General features: G+C 43.0%; 1 non-coding gene across 1 annotated transcript; it reads right to left on the bottom strand.

Annotated features, from left to right (window-relative positions):
• Positions 1 to 3,086: 3,086 nt before the first annotated feature.
• Positions 3,087 to 3,189, bottom strand: LOC114231616 (U6 spliceosomal RNA). Its single transcript, XR_003617602.2, has one exon. It is a non-coding gene; the product is annotated as a U6 spliceosomal RNA (small nuclear RNA).
• Positions 3,190 to 13,663: the final 10,474 nt, after the last annotated feature.

Raw genomic sequence — 13,663 nt, 5'->3', positions numbered from 1 at the left:
CCCGTTCTCTAATGAAGGGACTGCTCGGAGCTAACTTTTGTCCCCTCTGAATTTAAACACCATGTGAATTGTCACTGCCGATGCGGCAAGATGGATTAGCAGAAGGAGCTAAGGAGCTGTGTCACCAAAATGATTTTTTTCTTTCCCCTTGATTAATGAGAGGGAGGCCAGGCTCATGTTTGTCTCAGACAGGTCACGTTGAAGAAATGTTAATGATGTCCACAGGTGATGGATTTTCTCATACCTTCATTCACTGAACCGTGCCAGACCTATCAAGCCCCACGGAAGGTGGAGGGGAGAACTGCAGGAACAATGCCCTCATAATAAACTTGCTGAGATGCCACCATGTAATGGGATGGTGGGGTGCATGATGGCACAGTGCAACAGTCAGAAGCCATTGAAACTGGTGCTTATTGAAACAGACCTAGCCCACAGGAATATGTGTGTCTGTGTGTTAAGCTCATATATAGTTGTTTGTGTGTGTGTTTTTGCTCATTTTTCCCAACATCTTATTGTGAACATTTTAAAATGCACATCAACATTGATTCATTAACATTTTATTCAACTTGATGTAGTATGTGTCTCCTCCATCCATTCCTCTATCTATCCATTAATCCAACTTATTTTTAGTTCATCTCAGAGTCAACTGCAGACATCAGCATACTTGCTCCTACGTACTTCAAGGTGATTGCCAGTAACTAGAATTCAATATTTATGCATAGATTTTTTATACAGTTTACACACATTGAAATATATAACTTAAGTGTATGTTCACTAGGTTTTAACAAATGTATGTATTAGAATAATCCAAACCCCTATGGAAATACAGAATACTACTACTACCCCTGAAAGTGTCCTCACTCCCTTCCCAGTCAATCCCTGCCCTCATCGTGGGTTAATTTTGCTTGTTCTAGAATTTCAAATCAATGGACATATGCCATATGTGCTCTTTTATATCTGGATTGTTCTGCTCAGCACAGAGCTTCTGAGGTTTATTCATATCATGTGCATGTAAACAGGAATTGATTCCCTTACATTGCTGACTCATATTTGGTTGAGTAAATAGCTCTGTCTAACCTACTATCTCCAAGGAAAATTTTAGAATTAAGCATTGAGTTTTAATAGAACATATATTTATTCTTTTTATAATTTGTTGACATCTAAAAATTGGAAGGTTTCATGTAAAAATCTGAATTTCTGGTTCCTTTTGAGAATCTGAAGATTGAGCTACACTGGGCTCACCCTTCAACAATGGTCTAGGCTGAGGGACGGGTGCTCTCTGGTTTGCCACCATCCTCATCACTTCCTATTGATTCCCATCTGAGCAACTTCATTCATTTATGTCACCTGCCTGTCCCAAAGGTATATGAATTTTCTGACTCCTGTTAATTGTGACCAAATGCTCAAAAGTACTTGTAGAATGAATTAATGGAGGAGTGAATAAGTGAACAGAGTGGGGTTTTATTGGCTATATTGTGCCAGAGATCCTGCATTACAGATTTTTTTTTTTTTGCATTATCTCATAAGTTTCATTTTCCTTCACTTCCTTCTTATGCAATATGGGGATTAAAAATACTTATTTATCAGTTGCTAGTAGGATCAATGAAATAACATATTTAAACTGCCTAGCACCATCAGAAGGGTAATTATGATCATCGATATCAACATTATTATCATCAAGTGATCCTGGAGAAAGGAGGTCAACTCATTTTTTATTTTGCCTTTCTAATGTGTCGATGTGAAACCACTGAATCCTGAGGGAATATGAATGTGCTTAATATGGGGAGCAATTTCCTGACCCTTATGCCCTTTTTTCTAATGTTACCATCTAAAGCATGAGTTTAGTCCCAAATAAAACCATCACAAAAGTCTAGAATCTTGTCATCTGAGTGGATACTTCCTTTCTTATGTTTTGGGGGACTTAAGACAAAGAACATTGGAGACCTCCAAAGACCAAATCTATAGTCCAAAGGGCAGAGAATTACAGGAGGCAAAATCTAGAATTAGGCCCAAATACATACATGATGTTAATATACGATGGCATTGTATTCATATCAGTGGGAGAAAGACAGATTGCTCCATAAATGGTAACAACTGGGACACCATCTGGAGAGACAGAAAGTGGAATCCTTACTTCACACCTTGCACTAAAACAAATTCCAGATGGACCCGAGATTCAAACATAAAATAATGGAACCATTAAAATGCTAAAAACAGCCCCGCCGGTATGGTTCAGTGGTTGGGCATTGACCTATGAACCAGGAGATCACAGTTCGATTTGCAGTCAGGGCACATGTCCAGGTTGTGGCTTGATCCCCTGTATAGAGCATGCAGGAAGCAGCCAATCAATGATTCTCTCTCATCATTGATGTTTCTATCTCTCTCCTCTCCCTCCCTTCCTCTCTGATGTCAATAAAAATATATAAAAATAAAATACTAAAAACAGTGGGAAATTTTTTATAAAATCTTGATGAAGAGAAAACATTAAGAACTCTCTAAAATTCAGAATCCATATGTTAAATAAAAGTATATTTGAACAAATAAAATAATCAGTTTCTGCCTTTAAAAACCAAATGGTCATTCCTAAAAATACAGAAATTCTATAAATCAATTTAAAAAAGACCAACAACTCAATAGAAAAATGGATCATCTGTTCCTCATTTAAAAAGAAAATATGCATGGCTCTTAAACACCACATATAATATGCTTGGTAAATTAAAACTATAATAACATATTTTAATTTCTAATTGACCAAAATAAAAGTGTTTGATAACAATTAAGGTTGTGGGGAAACAGTGGTATTTAGTTAAATATCTCTTACAATTGCTGATGGGAAGATAAATTGATAATCTATGAAGAGCAATTTGGCACAAATTTCTTTAAATTGATACATGTAATCTTGCAACATGATTACCACGATAAGTTAATTACCACACCCATCACTTCACATAATTGAAATTGTGTGTGTTTGGTGAAAACATTTAAGATCTATCTACTCTATTAGCAATTTCAAGTATACAATACAGCATTATTAAGTATAGTCACCATGCTGTACATTAGATCTCAAGGGCTCATTAATCTTTTGTTTTAATATGCAATGCTTCACGAATTTGTGCATCATCCTTGTACATGGGCTATGCCAATCTTCTCTGTATTGTTCCAATTTTAGTATGTAGATATGATATAGATATAGATATAGATATAGATATAGATCACATTTTCTTTATCCATCCACTCACCAATGGACACTTAGATTGTTTCCATGTCTTGGCTATTGTAAATAATGCTGCAATGAACACGCGAGTTCAGATATTTCTTCAACGGTGATTTTATTTCCTTCAGCTATCTACCCAGAAGTGTGATTGATGGATCATATGGTAGTTCTACTTTTAATTTTTTGAGGACCTTCCATATTGTTTTCCATAGTGACTGTACCAATTTATATTTCTACCAAGAGTGGTATACACTTTTAAAATTTAATATGCACATACTATGTGACCCAGCAATTGCACTGCAAAAAGGTATTCTACAGGCATACTTGAACTTGTGTAAAATGCTATAAATACAAAGATTATTTGTGATATTGCATGCAATAGTGAAACAGTGCGGATAACCTTATAAATAAGTGATTGGTAAGATAGATTGTGGTACACCTTTAAAATGGAATACTGCTTTCACAGCAATATAGAACAGTCTCCAAGATATATTGTTAAAATTGACCAGGAAGGGAAAGGTGAGGGTAGGTACAGAATGGTGAATGTAGTAAGTTAGTGTTGCTGCAGGGATGGGGGGAGAGGAATAGAGTTTAAATGCATAGAATATATCTAAGAGAAAATATAAAAAACCAATACTAATAATTCATTGCTGAGGCTGTAGATCATTATCCATCCCTTTTTTTTTTTTAAGGTAGTACAATTGCCATTTCTGGGTCACTTAAACAAGGATGACTATTTTACCAGACTATTGCGGAGAATACTCAAGCATCAGTAGAATGGTCCAATTAGATTCCCTTATAGCTCAGGCATTCTAGGAATTTCCTAAAATACATCAGCATTAGCTCATTTCATCGAAATCAAGATGACAAAAGTATTTCAATTAGATGTGTAGACGTATAACATCCTTTGACCTTGGAGTCCCAAGTCTATTAGCACACAGCAGAAGGGAGGCTCTTTGGGTCATCCAGCCTCCTGCCATGGCCTTCGGAACAGGCCGACCTCTCTCCACACAGCACTGGATGACCACTCAACCCCCAGGGGCCATCACACACACAGGAACAGAGAACAGAATGTGGTTCTTAATATAAATGAAATTTGGAGCTATTTTCAAAGCTAGAACACATTCAGATCATAATGTGAAGGCATTTTTAGCTTCCAAATGGTAACTGACATTTGAGGTTTTGCTATTTGCCAAGGCTTTACATACAATATCTCTTCTAATTCTTGCCATGACTATGTGAGACGGCTCCTGTCATTATTTACATTCACAGGTGAGGAGACTGAGGGTCTGGGATGTTGGTCCAAGGTCACAATGTGAGACTCAAAGCCAGGCAGCCTGACTCCTCTGTCTACCCTACAGTGCTTTTCAAATCACAAAGCTTTGTCTCTCATGCTCTGCACACATGAATTATATTGAGGGGGGGGGGGGCGGTTACTTTCTTCTAGAACAAAAGATAGTGGAGTAGACAGAATACTGACCTCCCAAAGATGTCCACATCCTAGTTCCCAGAACCTGTGACTAAGTTATGTCACATGGCAAAGAGGAATTAAGGTACTAGATGGAATTCGGGGGATTATATGAGGGGGGTTATCTTAGATTATCAAGGTGAGCCCAGTGTAATCACCAGGGTCCTTAATGAGGGCAAAGATGCAGAAGAAGAGGTCAGAGTGATGTGACAAGAAAAACACCAATGCCCATTGCCAGATTTGAAAATGGAGGAAGGGGCCATGAGCCAAGGAATAAAGCTGGCTTCTCGAGGGTGAAAAAGACAGGAAAACTGATTCTCCCCTAGAGCCTCCGGAAGAAATTATATTGGGGGGGGGTACTTTGATTTTAGCCCACTGAGGCCTTTGCAAACTTCTGACCCTCAGAACTGCATGTTAATAAATTTGTGTTTTTCTCCCATAAGTGTGTGGTAATTCGTTACACACGCCCTAGAAAGCTAAACAGATAATGGCAAGTGCTATAGAGAAAAACGTGGGGAACTCTCAAAAGATTATGGGTGACTTAATAGACATCTGTGTGAATAAAAGAAGTGATGACATGATAGTTATCATCTCCATAAAGAATAGACAGGAAGTTGAGCTTGGACCCCTTAAGAACTTGAGGTTGGACGAAGGTCTAGATGTGAGTTGTTTAACAGAACTTTCTGGAATGATGGGGATGTTCTATATCTGCACTGTTCAATGTTGTGGCTACTGACCACTTGAAATGTGATTGCTCTCTCATCTTCACCATCACCTGGCACACAGTTGGTCCTCAAAATAAGTGTTTCAATAGAACCGAGCCTATTTAAACCTGAATAGCTTGAAGTGCTTAATGTTGCATGTGTGGTTTTAGGACTATCTGTTCTGAGAATAAGTGTGCTGCTGAAAAAGACAGTTTCCTGTAGCTAAAAGAGGCTGAATCCAAAGGGGCTGGGTGACTCAAAGACACCTGGAAATGCTCCTTCTGCTCTTACACCAGCCCCCCTCCAAAAGTTACCTCTCCCACAAGCCCATACAACAAAAAGTTTTATTCCACAAATAGCAAAGAAGATTACAAAATACCTACTATGTGCCAGGCATTTGGCTAGGGGCTGTAGATGCAGAGAGCAAGTCAAGGTTGTCTTACAGAGAGATTAGAGTTCATTTGGGATGCTGTAACAAAATACCATAAACTAGGTGGCATAAGCAAGAAACATTTTTTTCTCACCATTTTGGAAACTGGAAAGTTCAAGATCAAGGTGCCAGCAGATCCAGTGTCTGGTGAGGGACTCTTCTTTGTTTGCATGAAGCCGTCTTCTTGCTTGTCCTCACATGGGAGAGAGAGTGGGAGCTAGGTATCTTCCTCTTCTTATAAGGGCACTAATCCCATCATGGGGGCTCCATCCTCTTGACCTAATCACCACCCGAAGGCCCCACTTCCCAATTAGGGCTTTATTAGGGGAGGGAAACACAAGCATTTAGGCACCAGCACAGGTAACCCCAGCCCTAGCAAACTCACAGTGTCATCCAGATGAGCAAGACCTCCCACCCCTTCTGATGAGAGAGCAGGTTAAAAGCATGCCCTAAGTTCCAACTTTGTCACTCAGCAGAAACACTGTGTCTTACTGGGGAGGCCCCAGGCTCCCCCTTTCCAAGTCTACGTTTTCCTCGGATATAACTTCCTTCTCTGCCCGCCCTCTGAGCCAGTCACTAAGAGGAATGACTTGTTAAGGCCACAGTTCTTTTAACCAGATCCACAGATCACTGCCAACCTCAGCTCGGTGTTCTGACGTGCATGGGCCCCCTCATCTCCCCATAAAGCCTCTGAAAGTTAATTACGGCCAGTTAATTCTGGTCAGCCTTCAGTCATTTTCAATCTTGGAAACCTCCAAAAATAACCTCTAATGCATATTTCAGGTTAGACTTGCTTATTTTCCCTCTCTCCGCAGCCAGAGCTAATTTCCCCAGAGGGGGAAGGAAAGCACAAGCTGCTGCCAGAAAAAAAGAATAATCGGCTTCAGTTTCTCCCTTGATTGCCCATTGGGAGATACCTCCTGGCACCATGTCCCAGTGCTCTCAGAGGCCCAGGGAGCATGGCCTTTCTTATCCGTGGGCAACTCATTCCAATACACCCAATACCGAAGACGGGCAGATGCCTGATTCTGGACACAGACTCCCAGCTCCTCTCAGCTTGCAAGGAGTGAGGCAGGAGTCAGCAGCTGAATGCCAGTCTTGGTCCTTTCTCAATAGTCATGTGGGGTGGGGGGTGGGGAGGATTTACTGTGGTTTAAACTCCAAAGTGGGGAAGGACCCTGGTAGATCTGGTGTCTACAGAGCTAAGGACAAAGATAGGGTGATGCCGGGTTGGTCTTCGGCACAGTATTTGCGAAAAGATATACGATTTAGATGTATTACTATCACAGAAGCTCAACTATATTCAACCAGAATAGTAAAACACAGAAACGTTTGAATTCTGCATCCATTGCTTCTAGCAATCGGTGAATCACCTTAGGCTGAAAGAGTTGTAGGCCCAGGCATCCTTCTGCTAATAGGGTCATCTGGGTAAGAACAGTCCTGCCAATACCCCCAGGTCCTCTCTGCCTGAGGCCTTTATGGCTTCACTGGAAACTTCATGCTCCTTGGATCTGAAAGTGTTGCGTGGCTCTGGAACTTCAAAAATGCAATGCAGAAAAAGATGGTGGCAGAGTATCTGGCTGTGATCATCACCTTGGAGTGTCGTAAAGACCTGGGTAGGGGGCAGTCTCTGTCTCCCTCTCCTAACTGCAGGACATCAAGAAGCTAAACTCAACATCCAGGACATTCCTAAAGAAGGGGATTCGATGACTTAGACAGCCTGGACAAATCATGGCCTTTGAGATCAGCCTAAGCCACCACAATGCTTCTCCCTACTGAGTGTCTTGAATTCACAAAGGCACTCTCAATTGCTGAGGCCAGATGCCAGGGTGCTCAGCAAAAGCGACAGATTAGAAGGCTGGAACTGCTTCTGCTAGGGGGCGGGGAGCTTGGCGCAGGGCTGGGTGGGCTGGGGACTTGTACATTTGAAGCCACCAGGATCTGGCGCTGTCTTTCTTTTTTCTAGAGGCATTCTGGAAGGTGTGACCTCTGAGAAGAAGAGCATTCCAGGACCTTAAGGATGGGAGCAAAAACCAGAGCAGTCTGGCCCTAAATGGATTTTTCCTTGCTGAATTCATATTGTTAAATGTATACTATGGGCCTGGCACGGTGCTGGTTGCATCCACATGTGTTGGCTCCATTTGGGAAGTATTAATATTCCACTGTTGGCGAAACCTTGTAAGTTAAGAAGGTTTTGTATTTTTAGTCCTCACTTACATCTGAAGAAAATTAGTCTCAGAAGATCCAAATGACCTGTCCCAGGTTACTTAGGTAAGATGTGATGGAGACAGCATTTGAATCTACACCCAAAGTTGAATGAACTCTTTTCACTACACTGCTCCAGAAGAGATGGACATTCCGAGGAAAGTCAAGCACCATTCTTGATGTGGAGCAGAGAGCAGTTTCCTTTCCAGTTCTGCTAGTCATCGCCCAGTGTCAAAAGGAGGCATTTGCTTTCTCCCTCTTGTCTCTTCCCTGCCTGAAAACCTCATTTGCATGAGGTCTTAAACAGGGCCTTTGGCTCATTCTTTCAGGAAACAGTGGAGGATGGAGAGACTAGCCTTTTCTGGAGTCTGCCAATGTCTAGGTCAAAACTTTTTCTGCAGTAATCAGCTGTCAGGGTGAACCTTGTCCGATTCGTTTTCCCCTCCAGGACAGGCGGTGTCTGTTCCACCCACTCTGTTTTTTCCAGACAACTTTCTCTTGGAGAAGGGATAGCACATATGTGTGTATAGTGTTTCTTCCCCTCCTTTGCCCACATTTCTAATCAATCTTGGCATTTCATCTCGCTGATCCTAGCCTCCGCCTCAATCTTTTCTATTCAGTTAAGTTCTAGGCATCCGCTACCACGCCAAGGAAATCTACTTTTCATCCTTTTTCTATAGCAAGACTCCATCAAATTGAGTTTCCCAACCAATCTTTTGCACTGGGAGGATGATATCAACTCTCTCCCCATTAATCTCCTGAATGCAAGGCTCATTTCAGAAAAAGTCACTTCCTATTAGAGACTCTCTGTGTGGAGTGCACTGTTAAACCACTTAACCTGACCATCGTTAATTCAATATGAGCAGGATTGGTCCCAACGTGAATTCACAACAAATCTGTTCTATGTGGCTTCGCCTAAACGTTTGAATTTCCTTTGAAATTTTGAGAATTTCAAAACATCTCAGGAAATGGAAGGTGATTTTCAAGAGCACTTTACCATCCAGGGTACCGATGATGGGTTAAACTTAAAGTCTGAGCGAGTCTGACTCTCCCCACCAAGCAGGTCTGCATTGAGCGTCAGGAAGTTACGTGATGCAGCAAGTTCCACATGAGCTCCAAACTCAAGGGCAGAGTGGCTGCGTTATTTATAGTTTGTGCTCAGTGTTCCTCGCAGGCAGATGCACGGTTCACGGTGACCTGCATGGGGGCTCCCTGCCTCCTCTCCCAGCTGAGTTAAGGAAACAAAACTCCAGTGATCAGGACTTGTCACTGCTGCTTCAGTAAAACCAAGAAGCCAGAGTTCCTGGAGGTGGAGATCACAGACTCAAAAAATGTTGTGATAAGGCTCCGAGTCATCAAAGCCCACTCGACATCGAGGGCGCCGTGACAAAAACAGCAGAAAAGGAAAGCGACTCCTCTTCCATGTGTGTTCTGCTCAGTAAATGTTGTGCTGATTTTTCTCTTCTTTGCCCCTAGGGAGTTCTGATCCAACTGTCATTTGCATATTGCCTAGGTTGAGCCACATATGCTCAAATTAAAGATAAACTCCCCTCAAGGGGAAATCATCCCTTTCATAAATGGGAGCCTACTTGATATGGAAATGTTGTTTCGGTCCTAACGTAAGAATTCTTCTGACTCACATGAAATTTAGTCTGTTCCTCCTTGTGGCATGTGTACCAACACTCTCACTTCTGTGCCCCGAGTAGACATCACTAATCAATCGTGACTCTGATTCTGGGGTGGGAAGCAGCATCAGATTTGCCATCCACATGGTGCTCCAGGAAGCTACTATCGGTCCGTGAGAATTGGCATCTGAGATAAAAGCTGCTGCCATTCTGCCACCTGGAAATTACTCATGTGGATGCCAGGAGCTCAACTTTGACTGGTAGGGATGACATGCAAGCTTTCTTCCCACTTCCACCCTTATTTAGCAAAGTCCTTGGCTGTGCCTTAATATCAAGCACGATACAAGGCCTGTCAATAGCAGGGCCCAGTAATACCTGCTTTTTCCCAACTTATCCTTGAATCTATCCAGCCTCATCCTACTCTATTGATAAGATCTCCCTTATCCCTAGACTTGGCACCTTACCATTTTCTTTTTTTTAATATATTTTATTGATTTTTTTTACAGAGAGGAAGGGAGAGGGATAGAGAGTTAGAAACATCGATGAGAGAGAAACATCGATCAGCTGCCTCCTGCACACCTCCTACTGGGGATGTGCCCGCAACCAAGGTACATGCCCTTGACCAGAATCGAACCTAGGACCTTTCAGTCTGCAGGCCGACACTCTGTCCACTGAGCCAAACCGGTTAGGGCACACCTTACCATTTTCTTCTGGTCCCTTTGAATCAGACCCCTTGCAAATCAAATCCTTGTTGACTTGTCCTAACCCCCTTGGGAAAAAAAAGCACAAGATTTTAACAAAGACAGCCCATTCTAAAATTATAGTAACGAGAATTGAACTTCTAATCTTTGCAAAGCATCTTCACATCCATGATCTCAGATAATAATCAAAATAATTTGGGGAAGCAAGAATTTAAAGACCACGAATTTTGACATCAAACAGGAAGAGGTCCAAACCTTGGCTCCACTAATTACCAGCTGGGGGACCTTTAGCACATCACTCCGCCTGGCTGAGCTTCATTTTCCTCATCTGGAGAGCGTGGCAGTAGCTACCTCATAGGGTTGCAAAGATTTGCCTTGCACACAGACGAGCATGCTCCTAAGACCAGGGGGAAGCCCTCGGGCAGAGTTGCGGGCTCTTTGCAGACTAGAGCTGTTGGCAGAAACAGTGAGTGCTAGGGTGGAGATGAGCAGAGTGCCACAGCTTCTGCCACCGATGCAGAAAGAGGAGGCCGGGGAGTCAGGTGGCAAACCCAACCTCTTACAAAGAGTGAATGGCAGTGCAGCGGGAAAGAAAGGGTATTGTTCCAGGTTCAAACTGTCCGGTCCTGTTTCTGTGGAGTGAATTGTATAATGTAGGTAAACCACCTCACACAGAGCTCAAAACCTGTTGATGGCAACAGTACCGCTCGGTGACCTTTCCCTTTCCTTCTGACCCCAGCATCCTGCCACTAGGACAGGTAGCCTCCCTGACAGGCAATAGAACTTGATTTCCCCACCCATCCATCCACCCATCCCTTCATCCAGTAGCTGTTGAATATCCCCTAGTCCCAGGCCCTATGTAAGAGATGGAGACACACTGGTGAGAAGACATGACCTTGGCCCTTCTCCTGGACACAGATAAGCAATCAAGTGAGTGCATCAAAGGACCGGAGGTGCTGTAGAAGCAGTTTCCACAGCAGTGCTTCTCAAACATTAATGTGCATGTGAGACCCCAGAATATTACTAAAGTACAGATTCTGACCCAGGGTCTGGGATGCGCCTCATGATGGTACATTTCCAACCAGCTCTCAGCTGATTCTGATGCTGCAGTTTGAGCAAAGAAACTCTACAGAACTCATTGGAGAAGCAAAGCAGGAATTCATTCATTCTTGGGGGAAGATACTTGCTTACTCGTCAGGTTATCTCGACATTGGCTCCTCTCCTTCTGGGAGGAGGAATTTATGGACTCCATGAACTGGAAAGGGTCATTCAAGTTGATTTAATCCAGGTGTATAGGAAGGTGACTCTCTTACCATCCCCAAAGAGAGATGTACAGTGAATTGCTGAGAAATTTTTCCAAGGTCACAGTTCTTGCATGGGAGTAAGTAGAGGAAACTTTGTAAAACCAACACGCCTCCTGGAAGCCTGCAGTAGTCTCTTGCTTGCACCTCTGGGACCAGAATCAGAATGCAAGCTCAGTGCCAAATGGGCACGCTGGTGAGGTTACAGCTACTGAATATGAAGCTGGATAACGAGGTAAGCAGACTGCACCACCCAGATTCTGATCCATCCCCTATCTTTTCTTCCTGAGAAACTTCTCAGTCCCTTCCCTTTTCTTTCTTTCTTTTTATAATATATTTTTATTGATTTCAGAAAGGGAGAAAGAGATAGAAACATCAATAATGAGAGAGAATCATTGATTGGCTGCCTGCTGCACACCCCCTACTGGGGATCTAGCCTGCAACCCAGGCATGTGCCCTGACCCGGAATCAAACCGTGACCTCCTGGTTCATAGGTCCACGCTCAACAACTGAGCCACACGGCTGGGCCCTTTCCCTTTTCTGGAACACATCCATCTCATTAAGCCTAAGAGATCTGGCAGGAAGAGCATGCAAATGGGGTTCGATTTCATTTGAATTTCCTTCAACCCAGATCTAAGACAAACAGCAACTACCAAACAGGCTGCAGAGGCCTCAAGGGTCAATCAATATTTTCAATAAGCAATGCGTGTACTTATTAAACATGTCATCATCTAAGATTATGTTGTCATTTGTGGGAGAATAGGGGTCGAGATCGAGGATTCTGTACTCAGTATAAACCCCCGCCCTTTTTATGTGCTCAAACTAGCTTAATCAAGTTTCTATTACTTCCAATAAAAGACTGTTGATTAAAAGAGAAGTTTCCAGATGGTCCCGGCCAGCAAATGTTCCCAGCTCAAGGAATATTTGTGGAGGAATGAATGAGCAATGCTATCACCCAAAAGGAGGAAATTATGTGGAATTGTTGTGTCAGCAAGACACGAAGGAGGCCTTCCCTCACCCAGCATCTCACTTTGCTAATAGCTGCCCAGCCTCTGGCAAAAGGAGCTCGGCAGACTCAGCGCTGGCAAGGGGCGAGGGCAGAATTTTATGTTCGAAAAGAGCTCTGAGTTCAAAGATGTGAGTCTGGGTTCCAGGCTCTGCCCCCCTGCCAAGGAACCTAATGCCCTTCAATAAGTCACTCAATGCTCAGTTTTTCCCATGGTAATGTCAATCTGTCGTAAAAATGTGTTGGCTGCCAGGATAGCGCCTGCACCCTCCTCCCTCTCCTAACAGCATCAATATGCTTTAGGGGAAATTGGCTCCAAGCCCCGAATCAGCATCTTTTAGCCCCCCGGCCACAGTGCCCCGTTCAGGAGTGGCCTCCGGAGGTGCGGCTGAGGCACGTCTCCAGAATCTTGCATGAAATGCAGAAACAGAAGTGCTCTTTCCGCCCCGTGGATATGAATGAGAAATCATGAAGCATTGTTGGCTGCAACCATATTGCAATCATGAAAGAAGCCAGCTTGAGAATGAATCTGACTTGCAAAGTAACTGGGGGGGGGGGGGGGGAATTACAGAGAAATTAAGCCATAGTGATGATCACACGGCATCCAAAGCTGGTACATGTTTCCTCCAGATATTTCAGTTCTGTGTCAATAAGTTCCTTTTATTTGTATGCCCTTTGGAGTTGAGTGTTTGTTACTTGAAAATGAATACATCCATCTATGAATCAGTTCCCAGTACACATGACAGAATTGTTTGTAGTGTCTGAACTGAAATTGTATGATTTGTATGAAACTACCTTGTTGCCCTGACTGGTTTGGCTCAGTGGATAGAGCGTCGGCCTGTGGACTGAAGGGTCCCAGGTTCTATTCCAGTCAAGGGCATGTACTGTGGTTGTGGGCACATCCCCAGTAGGAGTTGTGCAGGAGGCAGCTGATCAATGTTTCTCTCTCATTGATGTTTCTAACTCTGTATCCCTCTCCCTTCCTCTCTGTAAAAAATCAATAAAATAT

The sequence above is a fragment of the Eptesicus fuscus genome, chromosome 4, assembly GCF_027574615.1.
Source record: "Eptesicus fuscus isolate TK198812 chromosome 4, DD_ASM_mEF_20220401, whole genome shotgun sequence".
Lineage (NCBI taxonomy): Eukaryota > Metazoa > Chordata > Mammalia > Chiroptera > Vespertilionidae > Eptesicus > Eptesicus fuscus.
Note: the sequence above shows the minus strand (reverse complement) of the source record. Positions and strands in the feature narration are given on the sequence as shown.